The sequence below is a fragment of the Bactrocera tryoni genome, unplaced genomic scaffold (assembly GCF_016617805.1).
Source record: "Bactrocera tryoni isolate S06 unplaced genomic scaffold, CSIRO_BtryS06_freeze2 scaffold_120, whole genome shotgun sequence".
Lineage (NCBI taxonomy): Eukaryota > Metazoa > Arthropoda > Insecta > Diptera > Tephritidae > Bactrocera > Bactrocera tryoni.
Window position 1 is genome coordinate 773,629 of NW_024395835.1, and position 19,187 is coordinate 792,815.

At 33.8% G+C, this 19,187-nt stretch overlaps 1 protein-coding gene and 2 pseudogenes across 1 annotated transcript in view; all 3 read right to left on the reverse strand.

The window, feature by feature from the left end:
• The window catches only part of LOC120780024 (calcium/calmodulin-dependent protein kinase type 1), a 160,801-nt gene that overhangs the window by 94,220 nt on the left and 47,394 nt on the right, over positions 1-19,187 (reverse strand). The window lies entirely within an intron of this gene.
• Positions 5,358-5,549, reverse strand: LOC120780035 (annotated as a pseudogene).
• LOC120780037 lies at positions 14,603-14,794 on the reverse strand (annotated as a pseudogene).

A 19,187-nucleotide genomic window follows, 5' to 3' on the forward strand; every position in this document is an offset into this window, starting at 1 on the left:
TGGGGAAGCGATTAAGGCCAAAATTCTACAAGGATCTCGTCCGAAAGACATACACAGAGGTATTCAATTTTTGTAGGACAGTCAAAGTAAGTAATCTTAATGAATTATTTTATATAATTTTGAAAAATGTGAGGCAGAAATAAATGAAATATACATATTTGACCCTTTAAAACCGGGCATTTACAAACCTGAAAAAATGTAGATAGGGACCTTGTTGATATACTGTTAGAGAAAATCGATGGGCCTATAAGGGCACATATAACCGAAACGGAAACATTAAATGATATAATAGTAAAATATTCAAAGTTAAAATTGCTGCAGGACAAAAGAGCGATAGATTATAGACATCGAAAGTATGTCGATAAAAACAAAACAAACTACGAAGGTTTCAAGAAAAATTACAGATCTTACGAACATAATAAAATTTCAGACAATAGACAAACCAAATCAACAAACGACAATAGACAACAAAGCGGGAACAATAACAATTACATACGTAATACAAATTTTAATCGTAACAATTACAACAATCGGAATAACTACGATTACGGGTACAACAATTCTACAAATAAAATACAACCAAATTTACCGAGACAAACTAAAAGCTCTCATATGAGCGTCGATTACAATCCAAGTACAAGTCGTTTGTCCAATAATTCAAATTTGATGGAAATTGCACAGTGAAGAAAAAAAGTAAATTTTTAACACCGCCTCAAACCCTCAACTCCCCATAATAACAGTAACAATAGGAAATCACAGAATTAAATGTTTATAGATACAGGTTCAACAACTAGCATCATAAACCAAACGCCCTATTCGAAAATTTTCAAAGAAAAACTTTCCAAAACCGTTATGCTATGGAACTATCAACGGAATTAATGAAATAAAATACAAAATTGTAACACCTTTTCCGAAAGAATTTAACGTCTTAGGTACTTTATCATGGAAAGTAATAGATTTTAACAGCAACAAATACGAAGCTATTATAGGACAAAATTTTCTTATCCCTTTTAAAGCTAAAATTGATGTAGAAAACACGTTTATTAATATATTAGGAAACATAATTTATTTTGATCAACGAATTCCTTTATGGAAAACGGAAATTTGCGCACTCGAATTCAGTGATATGAAAACTTAAACTTGAATCATTTAAATATCGAAGAAAGCCAATTGATAAAAAGATCTATTACAAGAATTTAACGAATTATTTTTCAAAGAAGGAGATAAACTTTCTTTTACGCATGAAATCAAACATCAAATTTTTACAACAAACGATAGACCCATTCATTCGAAAATTTATAGGTATCCACAAGTTCATGAATTAGAAATACAAAAACAAATAAAAGAAATGTTAGAACATAATATAATTAGAGAAAGCAACTCTGCTTACAACAGCCCTTTGTGGATAGTCCCCAAAAAACCGGATGCAGACGGAAATAAAAAATGGCGTATCGTCGTCGATTACAGGAGATTTAATGAAATTACTATTAGCGATAAATTCCCGATACCTAATATCGATGGTATCATGGATAACCTAGGTAGAGCACAATATTTTTCCTCTATCGATCTCGCGAAAGGATTTCATCAAATACTGGTAGATGAAAAAGACAGAAAGAAAACAGCGTTTTCTACTCCGTTAGGACATTATGAATTCTTAAGAATGCCATTCGGTCTTAAAAATGCCCCATCGACATTCCAACGTCTTATGAACTCAGTACTTCGAGATTTCATAAACAAGATATGCGTTGTATACTTAGACGACATTTTGATTTTTAGTACTTCTTTGTCAGAACATATAACTAATATGCGGAAAATTTTTACAAAACTAAAACAAGCAAAATTGAAAATACGTTTAGAAAAATGCAGTTTTTTAAAGAAAGAAACAGACTTTCTAGGTCATATACTAACTCCTGAAGGAATAAAACCAAATCCAAGCAAAGTTGAAGTTATCCAAAAATTAAAGTTACCAATTTCTCAAAAGCAAATAAAATCTTTCTTAGGCATTACCGGCTTTTACAGGAAATTCATAAAAGACTATTCTAAAATAGCTTATCCTATGGTCGCATATCTGAAAAAAGATGCAAAGATTAACGTTAATAACCCAAGTTATATAACCGCTTTCGAAAATTTAAAAAATATTATTACAAATCCCCCCATTTTAAGGTATCCAATTTTTACAAAAAGATTTAAATTAACTACAGACGCTAGCAACTTTGCTATTGGCGCAGTTCTCACACAAGATGACCACCCAATTTCATATGCTTCACGCACATTAAATACCCACGAGAAAAACTACTCAACCATCGAAAAGGAACTATTAGCAATAGTGTGGTCAGTAAAATACTATAGAACCTACTTATATGGAGGAAAATTCGATCTAAAAACAGATCACCAACCACTTAAATGGCTACAAAAGAAAAATTGTGGTAAGGATATAAATCCAAGACTTCAACGTTGGCTGGTACAATTAGGAGAGTACGATGCAAAAATCGATTATATAACCGGTAAAAGAAAATAAAATAGCGGATTTTCTGAGCCGAATTAACAGTGATGAAATAAACATGGTGAATTCCGAAAATTTGGGAATGACCCTTAACAAAATGTTGCAAATAAAAGATTTAAACGCTGGTGAACAACAAGACCAAAACAATGCTTTCAATAGAAGTCCAAACTAGCCATTCTCATGAAGAAAATCTTTATAATCACTTTAACATTCTCAATACAGTCGTAAATCGTTTCAAACAGCAATTAATTTTAGTTCAAGCAAAAGAAAAAGAAGTAGAAAATATTTTCAAAAACAAACGCATTTTTATCGATATAGGAGATATTAACTCTCACAACGTTATTAATATTATAAATAAACATTTTGAAAAAGGTAAGATCGCTATATATTTTGAACTTAATGAAGAAAAACATAATGAAGTGGACCAAATACTTTTAAATTCTTTCGCAAACAATCAAAATATTTCTTTTGTAAATTGCACAAACTTTGCCAAAGATATCGAAGATGAATACGAACTAAAAAGAGAAATAAAATCGAAGTAGGTCATTCAGGCATTATTCCAACTTACGAGGGAATGAAGCATAAAGTATATCATCCAGACCTAGAAATTAAAATCCATGAAATAATAAATAATTGCGACATATGTAATGGTGGAAAATATGATAGAAATCCGATCAAAGCTAAATTTCAAATTACCTAAACACCAAATACAGTTAATGAAATTGTTCATATACATATTTATGTTTAACATTTATATATTTTCGATAAATTTTCAAAACATGTTATTTCTTTCCATTTACCCGATAGAAATAGTCTAACGATCATAGATAAAATTAATGAATTTTTGTCAATTAAAGGCCATATAAAAAGTTTGTTTTCGATAATGAATTTAATTCAAAACCAATCCGGGAATTTTGAAATAGAGAAAATATAGAATTTCATGCCACTAAACCACATAGTCATACGGGAAATTCAGATGTAGAGAGAATAAATAATACCCTTACCGAACGTATAAGAACCCTAAATTTAGAAGAAAAAGTTCCAATTACCATCCAAATGTGTAAAGCCGTAAAACTTTATAACAATTCATTTCATACCACAATAAAAGCTACTCCTTTAGATGTTCAAAACAACAAAGTTAATCATAGCATAATTAAAAATCGGTTATAAGAAGCAAAATTGAAGATCATTTCTAAACATAACACAAAAAAGGAAAATTACCTAGAAAAAAGGCGAGAAGGTTTCATTCGAAATTACAAAAGCGTTAGACACAAAGAAGAACCAAAATTTATTAAAAGAAATCTAGAAAACGTACATACTTCAAATATTAAACGCCCTTTTAAATTTGCAAATGACAACAATCACAATATAACTCTAACGACAATTAGCCCATTTTAAAACAAAAATCTATCCCCTTCAGTGTAATGCGCAATATATATCTTTTAAAAGAAGATAAAAAAACTAAATATACATTTTTTTTTAATTCCGGTTATATGTATATAACCTATATTCCCATCGATCGTCTCAATTTTAATAAATATATACTTACCATTGTTGAAAATAAAATTGTAAAAATATAAAACAATAATTACCTATCATAATTTATATTAACAAACAATAACAAACAACTCTAAATTAAAAATGTTTACAATTTACATATTTATAAAAAAAAAACTTATTTTATCTATTGAATTAATTAAAATTTAATAAAATTATTATATATTTTTGTAATGAGATCCAGGAGAATCTCAAATCAAAGGGTGGAGGAGTTACATTCCTATACTCTAAACACCTTGTAATAATATATACTTATGTATGTATATTGTAAATGCTTAATAGCTCACTAACATAAAATTAGGTTCCACATTAGGCTTAGTTGCGGAATAAGAGAGTGAGCGTATTTCGGGTCTGCTAACGCCATCTCAACTAAAAACATAAATGTATACATACATATATATATAAATAAGTATATATAAGTAAATAAGCTAATGTCGAACGATAATACAGTTAAGCCTGATATTAGAAGCTAACTAACTAAGAATGTCAGTACAGTTAGCATTAGAATAAGGAGTATGTAAACTAATAAGGAATATAGAGCTAGTTAGTCTTAAGATTCAATTCAATAAAGGCGGTCGTAGAAAAAAAAAAGCCTAAGCTCCTTTTTTTTCGGAAACTATAACTCGCGCGGACTTTATTGTTGACAAAGGGCAGCTTATGTTAACTTAAACACTCGATACTTTGCAACGTTGCTAATTCTAAACTTTGTATAACACTGTTGCGTTTAGGTATATCTCTAATGAGCAAAATGTTAAACTTAATTGAATTAAAAAAAGGTGCGTGGAGTCCCTACGCGCGGATGAAGTTATACTTCTTAGTGATATTCCAAGAAATGCATATCATTTCGTATGAAAGAAAACCAGAAAACTTAAATTCACATTTTATAAATTTATTATAATTTATTATCTCCCCGAGCATGCCTTTGCAAACAAGTCGTCTTTTCGCGACGATGGCAAAAGCTAAAAATCATAAATTGCACAACTTTCTGGTGCTTCTCGCAAAAATCTGCGTCGATATGTATTCACGATCATACGTATACATACATACATATTTAAGCATGTTTGTAGGCGAAGCTGCTACAGCGGCAAGGAGTGACAATCGGCGGCCATTACTTTACTTATGCCATAGAAATTCCATTGCTACGAATATTGAAATGACAACGAAATAATGCAAATATGCATATTTCTAAAGGTCATTAATTTCTTTGAAGAAATGAATGATCCTGAGAAGTATAGTCTTAACTTTTCAACGGCCAACGCAGAGAATTTCAACCAAAAGGAATTCATTCATTAAAATCACCACTCAGAATTCGTTTTATCCGTTGTAAGTGAACGATTTTCGAAGAAACATCATTTCTAATATGCCACAAGACAAAATTAGAAATGAGCTTCTTAAACCTTACGCTGTCAGATAAAACGATATACCTCGTCGATTTCCAAAAATGTAAATGAAGACTAACTACAGAAATAATCCTTTAAAGTATAGCTTTAATTTTTCAACGGCCAACGCAGGGTATTTCAATAAAAGGGCACATAAAATAGTTGGAAATTCGCAGAAATGAAAGACAAAGGAAAGAAAAAGGAGTATAACTTCAATAATGAACAAGCATACATACATACATATGCGCAGCAGCAGCAAGGAAAGAGGTAACAATCGGCGATCCATTGTATATTTCTTTCGTGCATAACCAAACCATAATTAGGACAACGCAATTCAAGTGTCAATGGTGGTCTAGGTGGTAAGCGCTTCAAAAGTTACGACGAGCACGTAGGTACGTAGGTTCGAATCCCAACAGAATTTATTTTTTTTAATTGAATATGTGATCTTATTTTATAATAACTCATTTTAAATATATAAAAGATTTACCTAAACATTATGATGATATTTTCATGATTCATACGCAATGTACGAATGTAAGCAATTTCGTTTTGCCGTCGGCATTTCAATTTCTCATGCTTCAATTTTTGCTTTCAACCAAGAAATCGCTTGTATGTATGTATGTACATATGTGCAATATATGCCTTTGCGTTTTGCCGTCGGCATTTCCATATTGACATGCAAAAGTAATTATATATTTCATTGTATCGTTTTGGCCCAATTTTGTATATTAAGACAAGTGTCAATAATTGAGCCAAAATCAAATATATTATATATTCATATGTAAACATGTTTTAAACTTTACATAAAATTGAAGTGTCAATAATTGCGCCAATTTTCATAAAGTTGGAAATTTTGCGCGAATAAGACGTGTGCGGGTTAAGTCGTGAATATTAATTATATTAATTAATTTGAAAGTGCTGAAAAATGCGAAACGAAATTTCAATAAATTTAAATAAATTTAAGTAAATTTACATGTATTTTCATTTATATTTAATTGTCAATAAATTTTTTAAAAATTATTTGCCCTAGTTGTCCATTTTTTATTTTCTCACACATTTCAGCCGATTTTTGTATAGAAATTTGACCGGCGTAGAAGCAAAATGCGAACCAATCATACATACATATATTATGTCGTTTGCACATTTGTCTGTATGTTTGCGAAAGCAAATGTTCTACAAAAGTATATTTCTATACTTAAACAAAATTATTAGAAACATCGTATGTTTCTTATGTACATGCATAACCAAACCATACTTAAGTCAGCATATTATCACAGCAATATATGTACATAATATTGCTGTGATAAATTTAATTTCTATTAGTAAGAAAAATGTTTATTTGTATAGTATACGATGTTAAAAGGCATACATCTTCTATCCTATCTTGTGTATCTGCATATGCTCATATGAGTGTATGTATACGCATGTGCGCGTTCAGAAATTTTTCATCACTTATCAATATACTTATTACATGTGCGCGCATTGACTTGTTCATACATTCATATATACTTATATGTACATATAAATTAATGCTGCCCACCAATAATATCAACACGCACCTTTGCTGCTGGCAAAAATTGAACTCTCTTTATTCAACAAATTTACTTAGTTTTTATAATCAAATTTTGCTTACTAACTAAAAACTTACATATGTACGAGTTCTTACTAGCTAGAACTTATTTCTATACATCAAATAATCATAACGTAAGCTAAAACCAGTGCGAACCTCAGTTTGGTAGTGAAACGGCTCACATTGCGGCGGCACGGTTTCCGCTTCGGTTTCCGCTTGTTATAGTGCCGACGAAACGCGTTTTTGTTATTGCAATTTTTGGAAATTAATTTTACTTGAGCAATGCAAAATATTGCTGAATTTGATTTTACTTACAAAATTGTCTGTATATTTTGTATATGTGCTAACTTCAATTTTATTTGATTTAATTTTACTTGAGCAATGCAAAATATTGCTGAATTAGATTTTACTTACGAAATTGTCTGTATATTTTGTATATGTGCTAACTCCCCCTTTCTTAAGCATCAGCGTCTCGCTGATAAAATTTCATTTGCTACTGAAATCTGTGGATAATCTACTATTGGTGGAATAAAAAACGAATTCCTATTTTTTGGTTTTAGTATGATATACAAAACTAATGATAGTGTTATTGCAACAAGAATTGCTACGAAGCTTGAGCTAACTGAAAGAATGTTTTTTGCTGTTATGCGTTCTAGCTTATTTACATTATTTAAATGAAGTTGATGTAAATAGTTTAGATCTAATTTAATTTCATTTTCTGTTAGGTTATTCTGAAATATTGCGGGTAAGACCTAGTAGGAACTTGTTTGCCAGTTTGTGTAAGTAACGTTGTTCAAGGTTATAGTTTCATTAAAGAAGTTTATAAGAAATGTTCCATTTAGTTTAAGGGATGTATTATTATAAGTAATATTTCCAATGAAATTTGAAAGAAATAATGTTCCTTCTTCGATTAACTCAATTATAGCTTTATTTTCGTATTGGTAATCGCATAGCGCTTTCTCTCCGCTAAGAATTTGTGCGATGCAGTGAGTTTTGTCCAGTTTTTGAAGTTGGTTTCTCTTGCATATTTTAGTGTCATCTATTTCAATGCATTTCCCAAGTATGCCGTATTTGTCATTTTGGGATATGAAAAGGTTAGTGAATTCTAAATAAACTCGTTTAAGGTGTTTTACAGTTGAATATATTATTGAATATGGTATCTTCGGTTTGTGGTAGTGAAATTACATATAAAAGAAGTGACAATCATAGAGGGTTCTGCGTATTTGAGTGCTTGTAGTTCATTTCTGAATGGTAGTGTCTCGGTTTGAGAAAGAACATTAGCGATATCTTCCTTATTTAAAATTTGGGAATGGACAAATCCTTGTTTTGCTAGCTGGGTTGCCATTATAATTTTCGCAATTTCATCTTTTACTATACCTAACCTATTATATAATGTCTGTTCGAACAATTCCCTGTTATCCTTACTTATTTCGTCCATTATTGTGTTACAACTATCTAGTATTTTATTATTTGTCTTGATAAGGTATTCGTTTGTGGTATATTGTATGTTACTGTTTTCAGTCAGTTCATGTGTTGTAGAAAGAATTCGGTCCCAGTCCGTAGCATCGGGGTTTCCTGCTAACCATTTCCAGGCGGATCCAATCCAATTGATTGATCTCTTCTGTATGGTTGTGTTTTTTGTTCGTAGTTGGCTTAGAAGGTTATCTATTTCGGAAAGTTGATGTTTTAATTGTGGAAGTAAAATACTTGTTTTACTAATTTCGTGGTTTATAGTACGTCTGATGTCATGGGCAATGTTTTCGTATTCGTTCAAGTCGATAGTATGAATAATTTTATATGTTCCTTTACTGACTTTTCCTTGTCCTTGTTTGATCGTTACGAGCGGGCTGTTATATTCGTAAGTGTCTACCGTCGCATTCGTCCAGTACGGTAAGAGTCTAAAAGATAAATGCCTGTTAGTTTCTTAAATGCGATTTATGAATCTTTCTATTATTTTTAGTAGTTATTGTTACGGTATTGTCTTTAGCGACAGTTTCTTTTATAAAAATAAGTTTAGTTTTACCCTTAATCTGTTTGTTCTTTTTAAATACAGTATCCCCTGGTTCGTAATTCTTTATTTTTGATCTCTTTTTGTTATGATAACTTAACATATTTTTTTGGTTTCTGGCTATTTCATTTCGGAGGTCAGAATTAACTATTTCTTTAAAGTTTGTTAGATCTTGGAAATTAATTCTCTGCGTTCTTCCAAAGAAAATGTCGGCTGGCTTTTTTTTCGTAACTGAGTGTATAGTGTTATTGTATCTGTCAACTGCAATGTTGATGATTTCTTTAATAGAGCATTCAGAGTATTCCACTTGGAGGCATCTGGTTATTTCAACAATAGTGGAATGCACACGTTCTATTGCACCATTAACCTCACTCTTTTGGGGTGGTGCTAAATAGATCTCTATTCCTAATCTTTCTAAATAATTCAATGTTATTGGGCTTATAAAGCTGCCCTCGTTATCCATGACTAATGTCTTTGGTACAGTAAAATAGTGAAGAAGCTTTATCAGCTTATCCCTGATATGCAATACTGATTTATTCTTGATTCTAAAAAATTTCGCAAATTTAGAGAATTTGTCAACGCACGTAATAAACTTTTCACCGGATATTTCTATAATGTCTATATGCAGTATTTCTGTTGGGTATGAAGGTTTGGGAGTTGCTTGTAACTTGGGTTTTTGTGGATGTCGGTCGTATTTATTACATCCACAAATTTCACATGACTTAGTATATTTTTTAATAAGTTTAGTCATCTGCGGGAAGTAATATCTTTCCAATATCTGGCCTTTATTTTCCTTACCGTTTCGATGAGCTCTTTTGTGTTCCTGTTCTATTATTTTAAATTTAACTTTCTCATCAGGGATATCAGTAACCACTTTCTGTGTTATCCTGATACGAAATTGTGAGAAATATTCTTGGTTTACCTGCTGTAATAATGAAATATATTTTTCGCGGATTTTAATACCATTGATTATATTTGGGTTGAGAACGCTTTTTAAGATTTCAATTAGTTTTTCCTTATTGTAAGCTTCACATGTAATGCGGTGCCTGTGGTACCTTGGATGAGGTTCTTCGTGAATTATCTCCTCCTTTCCTTCTAAGAATACAATTTGATTTTTGAAAACATTTAATGGCGCTTCACAGTGAGGAATGAGTTTTGAGCTATCCTCTTCTGCGCTATGTTGTGAATTTTCATCTGTGGATGTGAGCGTATTTATTTCTATTGGTAACCGTGATAACGCATCAGCGACTACGTTAGTTTTTCCCGGTTTATAAATGAGTTTATAATTATACTCTTCTATCCTTGCTTTCCACCTTTTGAGCTTGGCGTTGTTGTTACTGTTACTTAGTGCAAACGTCAGCGGCTGGTGGTCGGTAAGGATTTTTATTTCCTTAGCTCCATATAAGTAGGTCCTTAACTTGTCGAGCATTTCTTTTTCAATTGTGGAGTAATTCTCCTCGGTTTTATTGAGTGATCTAGATATGTAAGTTATGGGTCTATCTTTACCGATTTCCCCTTGTGAAAGGAATGCCCCAATTGCTGTATTGGAAGCATCTGTCGTCAAAATAAATGGTTTATTGAAGTCTGGGAATACCAGGATTTCGGAAGACATAAGCAGATATTTTATATCATGAAATGATTTTAAGCATTCATCTGTTAGCGAAATTTGTATTCTTTTAGATTGACTTGCTTTCACTTGCGCATTTTCGCCTCTAGTTAAATTTGTAAGTGGCTTGACAATTTTCGCAAAGTCTTTTATAAATCTCCTGTAATATGACGCTAAACCTAGGAAACCTTTTAATTCCTTAAGGTTAGCAGGTGCAGGAATCTTTTTAATAGCGGATATCTTTTCAGGATCTGGAAAAATCCCTTCTCCTGTAACGATATGCCCTAAAAATTCCACTTTCGTCTTGAAAAATTTGGATTTTTCTAGATTGACTTTTAGATTTGCTTTACACAAGAGCGCGAATACATCTTTAATATTGTTTAGATGTTCTTCTTTAGTTTTCCCTGTTATTATAATATCATCAATATAGACGTAGCAGGACTTCCCTATAAGAGGTTTGAGAACGTCATTGATCATTCTCTGAAAAAATGGAAGGGGCATTTTTAAGCCGAACGGCAACCTAGTAAATTCGTATTTACCATTGGCTGTTGAAAAGGCTGTCTTTTCTATGTCCTTTTCCTTCATCCTGATTTGGTGGAATCCGGATGTAAGGTCGAGTGTGGTAAAATAACTGCACTCGCCTAAGCTAGCAAGAGTGTTGTTTATATCAGGTATTGGGTAGGAGTCAGGTATCGTTACTGCATTTAGTCGTTTAAAATCGACGACAACTCTGTACTTCTTTTCCCCTGTCGGTCCTGATTTTTTTGGTACAATCCACAATGGTGAGTTATATGGGCTCTTTGAAGGCCTAATAATTGTCCATTGTCCAGAAGTTCTGCTATCTGTCTTTCTACCTCACTCCGGAGGTTGGTTGGGTAAGGGTATGATTTTGTATAGATCGGTTGTATTGATTGTCGCACTGTCAGAGACTGGTCCGAAAAGTTCCGAGTACTTATTTATTATTTTATTATTTCCCTAACCTCCTGTTCATGGGTCGTTTCTTGGTTAGCGCGTCATTTTTTCTGTTTTGATACTCCCAATTTTTGTTTTAGTGGCAGTACCACATCCCCGAGGGTTAGCGCGTCATTTTTTCTGTTTATAATCGCTCCCAATTCTTTGAGGGTATCATCACCTATGATGCCATCAAAGGGCTTTAAATTAGGTAATATAAAGAAATCAATCTTATTTGTTATACCTATACTTTTCAAAATGATCCACACAGTTTATGGGTTATTTTTACTAGACCCGCGGCTGATTGGACTTCAAAAGGACATCTAAGTTTACTGGAATTCCTTGAAAGTTTTTCACACACAAAATTTTTATTAGCTCCTGTATCTATAAGGAACTTTAAGGTACCCCCATTTTTTAAGGTGAGTTCTAGATGGGGTAAACAAGAGAGGCGTCTGTCATAAAATTTATTTCTTCGCACTCTCCACCTTCAGTAAATTCTTGGTCCTCTGTTTGAATATTAAATAATTTTGGGTGTTTCCTAGGAATATTTGAAGAACTGTTGGATGGCTTTACTAAAGTTATATTTACCGGTCGGTTCATATAATTTATTTTTTGTGAATGTATTGAAGGGTCTACCGCCATCGGGACCGCAGGCTTGGGTTGGGTTGGCCTAGGTGGAGGTAGCGCTTGAGTTTGAATATTTTTATTACAGATTTGATTTTTTTCGAACGAGTTTAATTCCCTTGGTACAAATACCTGTTTTTGGTTCATTTGGTTTCTTTGCGTTTGGCTTAAGCTACCTATATTCCTTGGGTAGATTGAATAGTTTCTTAAGTTAATGTTTTGTATTTCAAGACAGGAAGCGTATGCTTCGGGTAAGTTCTTGGGTCGTTGGATGACTAGCATCCTGGATAGTTCACCGTTTAGGCCTCTGATGAATACGTCAAGGGCTCGGTTCCTATAAGTTTCTAGTAGCACGCTACTTGTTTCTCTGGAATAGTCCTGTCCCTTTATTTTATTGATTATCAAAGATAATTGGTGATTAATTCGAGCATAGAACTGCTCTACGCTAAAGTGCTTTTGAGATAAGGATCCTAGTTCGTGTTCTAGGGTCCTTAGGTCGCGTTTGAAACAACTCTTCATTGTCCCCCAGTTGTCATCAAATATATTATATGATATTAAGGCCGTATCCGCAGGACCTTTCACTTTTTGCCTAATGTGCCGTAAGATGGCTCTATAGAGTGGCTTCGTCCTTGTCACCTCATAGTCCTGTAAAATAGATTCTACATTGTGGATCCAGGAGATAAATTGGATCGGGTCTCCTTCGAATGTCTGTAGGTTCTTTACACTATCAGGCAATCTGCTAATTTCGGCAAGGTCTGCCTCTGTTAAGTGAATAAGGTTATTTGGGTTAGCGCTTTCGCTGTGTGGGTTGATTCTAGCTTCTAATTGATTTATTCTATTGTTTAATATCTTAGCTTGCTCGATTTGCGCGTTTATAGCGCCTGTCAAGTGTGTGATGGCTTCTTGTACTTACTCCATACTGAGGCTCACTAGTTTTTACAATTTTTTCTATTGCTAATTGTTATAATCTTGCTTTTATTACAATTTATTTTAAATTGCTCAATGCATAAATTTGATTACAAAAAGGTGAATAACTTAATTTTTAATTCTTACAACAGTATCGGGAGTATCAGCTTCTGCATCCTGATTTCGGGCGGTCCACTTGTTCCTTTTTGAGGTGTTTTACTCCGCTACTTGGGAGTGGATGCCGTCACAGTTCAGGCTTTGATTGTTGTCTTGGTGGTTTTGCATTTTTGTCTACACAGTTGAATATGCTGCGAGAATAATTTTCTCAGTTGCACAGTTATTATTGTCGTATTAGAGTCACTTTGAGCACTTGGTGTTATGGCAGCTTTTCTACGTTGATTCCTTCTTGTTTAGGGGCAACAATAGTTTTTATTAATGCACAGTTTTGAGTCTCTTTGAGCACGTTTTTAGATAACAGATGTTTTGTTAAGCTGCTTAGTTACTTACACGCGGATAACAGAAGTTTTATTAATGTGCGATTAGAGTTACTTTAAACACTTTGTTTAGATAACAGCAGTTTCCTAACGCTGTTTTTTTTCTGCTCGCGGGCAACAACAATTTTATCAATGCGCGATTTAGAGTTTTCTAACGCTGCTTTTTTTTCAACCGATATAGACAATTTAAATTTGAAGTCTCGGGCGCCAGTTAATGCTGCCCACCAATAATATCAACACGCACCTTTGCTGCTGGCAAAAAATTTAACTCTCTTTATTCAACAAATTTACTTAGTTTTTATAATCAAATTTTGCTTACTTACTAAAAACTTACATATGTACGAGTTCTTACTAGCTAGAACTTATTTCTTTCTATACATCAAATAATCATAACGTAAGCTAAAACCAGTGCGAACCTCAGTTTGGTTGTGAAACGGTTCACATTGCGGCGGCACGGTTTCCGCTTGTTATAGTGCCGACGAAAATGTGTTTTTGTTATTGCAATTTTTGGAAATTAATTTTATTTGATTTAATTTTACTTGAGCAATTCAAAATATTGCTGAATTAGATTTTACTTACAAAATTGTCTGTATATTTTGTATATGTGCTAACTTTAATTTTATTTGATTTAATTTTACTTGAGCAATGCAAAATATTGCTGAATTAGATTTTATTTACAAAATTGTCTGTATATTTTGTATATGTGCTAACTTATATTTGCATACATTGCCGAATAATGCACAAGCATACAAACATACATATGCGTACACATCGGCGAAGCTGCTGCAGCGGCAAGGGGTGACAATCGGCGGCCATTACTTTACTTATGCCATAGAACTTCTATTGCTACGAATATGGAAATGACAACAAAATAATGCAAATATGCATATTTCTAAATGTCATTAATTTCTTTGAAGAAATGAATGATCCTGAGAAGTACTGTCTTAACTTTTCAACGGCCAACGCAGAGCGTTTCAACCAAAAGGAATTCATTCATTAAAATCACCACTCAGAAGTCGTTTTATCCGTTGTAAGCGAATGATTTTCGAAGAAACATCATTTCAAATATGCCACAAGACAAAATTAGAAATGAACTTCTTAACCGCACGCTGTCAGGTAAAACGAAAATACTTCGTCATCGTGGAATGATGAAGACCGTACTTCACAGGATCATTTCTGTAATGAAGTATAGTCTTAATTTTTCAAAGACCAACGCAGGGTACTTCAACAAAGGGGCACATAAAATAGTTGAGAATTCGCAGAAATGAAAGACAAAGGAAAGAAAAAGCAGTATAACTTCAATAATGAACAAGCATACAAACATACATATGCGCAGCAGCAGCAAGGAAAGAGGTAACAATCGTCGATCCATTGTATATTTCTTTCATGCATAACCAAACCATAATTAGGACAACGCAATACAGGAGTCAATGGTGGTCGAGGTGGTAAGCGCTTCAAAAGTTACGACGAGCACGTAGGTACGTAGGTTCGAATCCCAACAGAATTTATTTTTCATTGAATATGTCACCAACCAAAAATTGAAACATTGTTCTACAAAAACAACAACAGCATAAGCATGACAACATTGTGTTGTTGGTAGAAAAGCCGAGCTGTGCCGAAAGAAACGAACAAACGATAGCCGATTGTCACCGCTTCGCTTACTGCTCGAACATCTTCGCAGACAAGGTTGCGTAGATTCATATTGAGCAAGGGGTTGCGTAGATTCATATTGAGCAAGGTTGTACAACCTGAATCTATCGCAACCTTTTCCGAACTCGTATAAGAAGTATAACTTCAAAAAAATAAAATTCATTGTTTTTTACAAAAATGATTTTAAAAAGGCGTAAAAGACTGACTGCATTATTTGTGCAGAAAAATTTGCCATGGAGACACAACATAACAAGGAATCAAACAAAAACTTTTTAGAAACAATTAATCAAATGCCTAATGACGTGTTTTATAGTCATTTCAGAAGGCAAATATCACCTTTCGAGGAAAGTATTGTTATTTCGTTATTTGAAATATATTATTATTACGCCATTTTCGAGAAATTACACTGTATACTAGAACCTTTATGGAATAAATTGGCTACGGGACGTCCCGAAGTCACGTTGGAGAAGTGATGAGCGAAAAGGGAAAAGCTTGCTACTTTTATGTCAGCTTAGCAAAATAAAGTTTTCTTTGAATTATATATAAAGTTTAAATTATTTCATTTCATGAATACATTTGGTTGGAAGAAAAAACTTATTAAATACTAAAAAAATGAGATCGATATACAGAGTTTGTTCGGAAAGTAATAAGACTGATTTTCTTCCGCCGCGACTGTACTTGGGAGCGTGCGCTAGTTAATTTTTACCATAAATAAAAATGAGTCAAAAGAATATATTTTGAGCTGCACCGAAATGTGTACTCTTTATTTATACTCTTAAGACTAATTTATTACATGGTTCTTACTTCTATTTATACTAACTAGTATGTTTACTTATTACTAGTTGATAGTTTATTAAGATACAGATTATATTATTTGTTTAGGTTTGTTTACATACATACATACTATATACATATGTATATGTATATATTGCTTGCTTAGATACAATTGCTTTGTTTTAAGATAAGGTTGTTGTGGTATTCAAACTCAACGTTGTTTTGATACTTGTTTGTTTAGTATTGTTTGTTGTAGTGATAGTGCATTTCAATTGTTCCAGTTCAAGGTTGTTTCTGCATTCTGTTTACTGAAACAAAAGATTGTTTTGATGTTTGTTACTATTATAAGGAATACATTTCTTAACTCGCGCAACGACAGGATTCGGTAGAGAGCGTTCCTAGCTAACGAACGCTTTACTCAGAGTACCTGGAGAGTCAGGACAAACATTTTCACACGACATGTTTCTGAAAGCGGTGCAAGCCGAAACTTCGGCATTGGTTAGAGCGGAGGTACGCGATTAAATTCTGTGTGAAACAGAGACGTTTGATATTATCACGCCAATTAGCAAGAAGTAGTGTGTTTCGGTGGCACCAGGCCTTTTTGGACGGCCGGGAAGAGATCGCTATTGAAGACCGGAAGAATGAGCAAAACCAAAGTGAAAACGATGCTCATTGTCTTTTTTGACATCTAAGGCATCGTCCACCATTCCTCCTAGACAAACCGTCCTCAACAGACTCAAACGAAGGGTCAATCGGGTCCGACAAGACAGCGCAGCCGATTGGAAGTTGCTCCACGACGACATCCCGGCTCACACCGCCTTTCTTGTGAACAGCTACCTAAACAGCAGCGCTGCATCGACGCAGAAGGAGCCTACTTTGAAAGTTTTTAAAGAATTGTAACGTTTGTTTCAATAATGGTTTTCAAATCGACTCAGTCCTATGACTGTCCGGACAAACCCCTTAAGGCACATATCAAAGTCAGGTGATAACTTATTTAGTGAAAGTAGACCTTCGCGCAGCTTTTTAATTCCATCGCAATTTTTTTGAACCCGAATTGTATAAGACTAGGCTACATCCTGGGCCTGGAGACGAATCAGAGTTTCGGTCACCTTGAAGGCTAGTAGGGCTTCCACGATTCGGCCAAGGATTTCAGGCCCATCAGACTCTCCTTCTTCTTACTAAAAACTGTGGAGAGACTGATGAGCTGGTATATAAGGAGGCACATTCCGAGGGACCATTCATCAGGAGCGCAACATGCTTATTTTAAAAGCAGGTGAGTGGATACTTCCCTGGATGCGATCGTGTCACTAGGGTTAAGGGATTCGCTGTTGGGACCTTCCTTGATATTGAAAGAGCTTTAAACAACAGCTGTACCAAATTCTAAAAGTATGTTTAATTGTTACTAAGCCAAAAAAAAACGTTTATTAAATTTTATACTCTTACAACATGTTGCAATAGAGTATAATAGTTTAGTTAACAATATCATCTAAAACTAATCGAGATAAATATATATTATACAAACTGACTTCGAAAATATCAATTGCATTGCATACGAACTGTTTTTCTCGTTCACGTTCATCTTTCACTACTAAACTTTCGAGTTTGAAAAAACGATGCAGAAGTTGGTTCGTTTTTTGTTTTGTTTTTATTTAAAGCTTTGTTGTACCCGGAAGTCACGGTATCCGTATTCTGCGCGTATCGCAGGAAAATTAATACTTCTGCTACGGACGTGTGTTACCGGTTTGGGTGGTGTAGAGTTTTGGTGTGTAGTCTCCTGTGTGTATAGGTTTGTGATGTCTGCGTGTGTGATGTATGTTGTTTTTGTATTAGTATAGTATGTGGATTATTCGTGAGTGGACCGCGAAGTTGCACCATTATAGTGAAAGTGCTTCCATAATCTATGTTCGCAACCTCTGTTTATACATAGTGCAAATCTTGCACATGAAAATGCATTTTTTTATTTGGAGCTTAAGACGGGGAATACAGAGCTCTTGGCGGATTATATGCTGCTTTAGGCGATGTTCTGCGAGAGGCATAAGTAAATGGATATAACTAAGGAGTAAAGGGCCAAGTCGGGACTTCTTTGGTATAATTAGGGGGTGGCGTTCGTTATACGTTAGGCTTGAATTGGCCTTATTCGCACGAGGCAGACCTTTTGTGTCTAAAAATGGTTTAATAACTAAAAGTGAACTCCTTTTGTTAATGGGTTTTGATTCCCTTTATAATGATATACCGCGGCTGAATCGCGCCGATTAGAGCAGCGTTTGCCTTTCTAAGTTATAGATACGTGAATGTGTCGGATTTTTACGATTCTGGGGGAACTCCCTTGTCTTTGCTTTTAAGCCGCTCTATGAACGCTAGCATAAATACGTCTATCCTGAGGGCTCGGGGGAGCGATGAAAATCGCTCAAAGATGTCAGTATCATCCAATGTTGTGTGAAAGGAGTCAATTTTTTGACTTTCTGGGGTAATTATATTGCGCATGACTGATTTTGACCAAATACCGGGAGCTTCTGTTAATCATCGGGGGCTATTCCACCAGAGGGTGGTGGTGGTAGGGTGCAGCGTTTTGAACCTTCTTGTTCCTACACTAGGCACCAAATAAAATTATAAATTTCGCAGACGTTATTCCAATGCAGTTTTATTAAAATAAACAAATAATAAATAATACATTAATATTATATTTACATAGGTATTTAAGCAAAAAATTATAAATATATTTTTTCCCCGGAATAGAAAGAAAAGATTTATTACACTTTAAAAAAAAAAGACTCTTAAAGAAAAGTGATCAAAGTTTAATTTTTGTGAAAATACAAAACGTTTGGTTTAAAAATAAATTTAGTACACCCAACTCTTTTTTTACACGGTTTCTTTTTACACGGATTTGAAGTTACACGGTTGACAAAAAAAAATTTTTTGGAAACAATTTTTAATCTACGGTTTCAAAAGCTCTGTCTTGTAATTATGTTTGTATTTACTACACTTAGCACCATTGCTGAAATGAACATACAAAGTAGTAACTGGGAAATCCCTTTATTCGATAACTCTTACCTACACATTTTGTTCGCATGATATTTACATTGCTGAAATGGATATCTCTAGTGACGACACCGACTTTAGTCCAGTTCGTCGCAAACAATTGCGCTTGCTATCAAGTAGCGAAGA